Genomic DNA, 3,049 nt, shown 5'->3' on the forward strand with positions numbered 1-3,049 from the left:
TCCACAACAGACTGGATATTGAAACAAAAACTTTAAAGATGCTCACCACACCCTATTTGGGAAGCCCTTTCTTTGTGTGCTGCAGCCTGGACATGCCAGCCCAGGCAGAGGAAGAAGGCAGGCAGGCCGCTGACATGCTGCCTGGGGCACCCAGCTCCCCAGGGCTCCAAGGTGGGTCCCTGCCTCTGGTTAGGAAAGCTGCCTCAGGCGCCCAGGAGGGAGGCTTCAGTCCTCTTAGGTAGGCCTGGCCCCATCTTCCTAAAGCCTGGGTTCACCCTCAGCTCAAGGTAAGATCCATGTCCTTATAGTCAGGGACCACCACTTTAAACGTTCTTTGCATTTCTTACAGAATCTACCCACAAGCTCCATCTTTAGGGCCAGGATTCCCTGCATGCTCAAGGACTGGGATCATTTGGCTAATTTCTCAATCTGAATGAGATTGAGATGAATCAATTGCAATCTCAAATCCTGTCTCAAATCCTTTCACTGCCTTGATAGAAAGGACTCGCAGAGACTAATAGTGTTACTATCACTTTAATAAGGCCAAAAAGGTGATTCCTTACTTGGACAGTTCACAGTAAAAGATACTAGAAATGGCTCTTAAACATATAAAGTCATCCTTAACTTTAGCCCCAAAATAAGAGGAATAAAATAAAATAAATTTACTGTAAGATACCATTTTCCAGATTAACCACAATGAAAAGGTTCCTGTGTTGGTGAGGATGTTGGGAAATGAGCAATTTCATATGCCACTGGAGAGAGTAAACACTCTCTTTTGAAGAAGGAATCCCTAAAACCTCGGGCCTCTGGTCTGATGAGGGGACGTTGGGAGGGAGGGAGTCACTTGCCTCTGTTAATTCTGGGGGCCTTCCTCTCCTTAGACAGTCTTACAAAATGCTGGGTGAAAGGGTCTAGCCAGTAGCCAAGGCTTACTGCAGACCTAAAAGGGAAGAAAAGAGGCAGGAGAGGTGAGGTCAGTAGGTTCTGACCCAGTTCTCAGGAACCAGGTTGAAGAGGACCATCAGCTACCTCCAACAGCCAACAGAGGCAGATTCATGCTCCATTACAAATCTCAGCAGACTCAGCCATCCGTCTTGGTGCTCACATACACGGCCCCTCGTCACCAGCCTCCCTTCCCCGGCGACCATTTCTTCTCTCTCTTTGCTCAAGTGCCTAACTCCCTTCCCAGGGCCCTACAGAGCACAGCACCTCACCTCATACCTCACCTAGAAGACCTCCCACCATTTATTCCCTCAGCAAACTCACTGGCAAGAGCCAGTCACACAACTCTGCTTGACCACAAGTTCTGTGTCCGTAGGAAGGGAGATCCGAGATTGTTTCCTAAAACTCACGAAAGACTACCTAAGCCTTTCCCCCGGCTCTGTATTAGATACCAGTCCTTCCACATCCCTCAGGCAGGTCATAATGGGAAAACCAGGAACCAATAAACACAACAGCTACAACCTAGAAAATGGTGCAGTAGCCTAAACTCTGATCTATACAACTTGGAAAATGCTATGGTAGCCTAAGCTCTCCCCGGTCTATATCACAAGGAACCAAAGTTTTAGTTTTCTAAACCGGGAGCTGAAGCCTAGATTACCAGTGAAGGTCTTCTGCCAACTATAAGGAACCAACCTTAGAAAAACCAGATGTAGTGGAATGAGCCTGGATCCCTAAGGCCATGTGAAGCCATTTTGGCCCTTGCCCTTCAGTGGCTATCTTGAGAATTAATAAACATCTTTACCATTTAAACCAAATGGGGTTGCACAGTCAGCTCTTGGTTTCGGCTCAGGTCACGATCTTCGAGTTCTGGCATCCCGCCCAGCATCAGACTTCGTCTTCAGTGGGGGAGTCTGCTTCAGTATTCTCTCTCCCTCTGCCCTTCCCCCCACTACTCTCTCTCACTCTAATAAATCTTTTTTAAAAAAGTAAAAAATCAATCAAATGGAGTTGGTCTTCTGTTACTTATACCATGAAACATCCTAAGTGCTATCCTGAGTACATAACCCCTCATTTCCATTTGCCTGATCAGTAAGTTGAAAGGGGTAGGGTGTACACGACTGTGTGTTTCTATGTGTGTTTCTCTGTGTGTGTGTGTTTGTGTGTGTTTTCACCCTGCTAGGTTCTAAGTTCTCAGATATCCATCTCAGATAGATATCATATGTTCTCTTCATATCCACCGACAAGGCTTACTGCTGTCCTGACTATGGTCTGTGCTACTCCTGTACCTGTCCCCACCAGTCTCCCACAGACGGCCATGTGCCCACCTCAGTAGGCACCCGTAAGGAAGCAAATACCTCTGGCTACTCAAGGCAGCAACTCAGCACAGAAACACACTAAGTACACACTAAGGGACACAATTACCTACAAGCCCAGACTGTCAAGGAAAACTGACCCACAGAGTTTTACAAGGGTGAACACACTCCATTGTCTAAAACAGTGCTTTTCAAACAATGAATTGTGACCCATACATGTTCACAAAATCAATGTAATAGTCTGCAAATCCCTGGCTTAGAAAATGCAGATGACAAGAGTTAAACAGAAAATATCAGCATCCATTACGTATTGTAAGAGTTAAAGACTGTTTTGTGAAGTTTGTTCTCCAAACCAACAAAACCAAACAGACTCTTCAACACAGAATGGTGATTGCCAGAGGGTAGTCGGGGAGGGGGGTAGCAAAACTGGTGATGGGGATTAAGAGGCACACACTTCCACTTATATAAATAACTCACAAAAATGAAAAGTACCTCAGGAATATCATCAATAATATCATAATAATGTACTGTGACAGACAGTGAATACACATAATCGTGGTGAGTGCTGAATAAAGTACAGACTTGTCAAATCAGCAATGCTGCACACCTCAAATTGACATAACATTGTATAGATCAAACTGTATTTCAATAATTAAAAGAGAGAAAATTGTGTTCTCACTGTTGGTGATTTGATGGGCACTGTCCTCAAAGGCATCATCTAGTGCCGTCTAGTGGTTAGAGCCACATCTGCAGTTGAGAAAGAACCACAGACCAGAGAGGAGACTAGTCCTCAA

Source organism: Mustela nigripes, chromosome 11, assembly GCF_022355385.1.
Source record: "Mustela nigripes isolate SB6536 chromosome 11, MUSNIG.SB6536, whole genome shotgun sequence".
NCBI lineage: Eukaryota > Metazoa > Chordata > Mammalia > Carnivora > Mustelidae > Mustela > Mustela nigripes.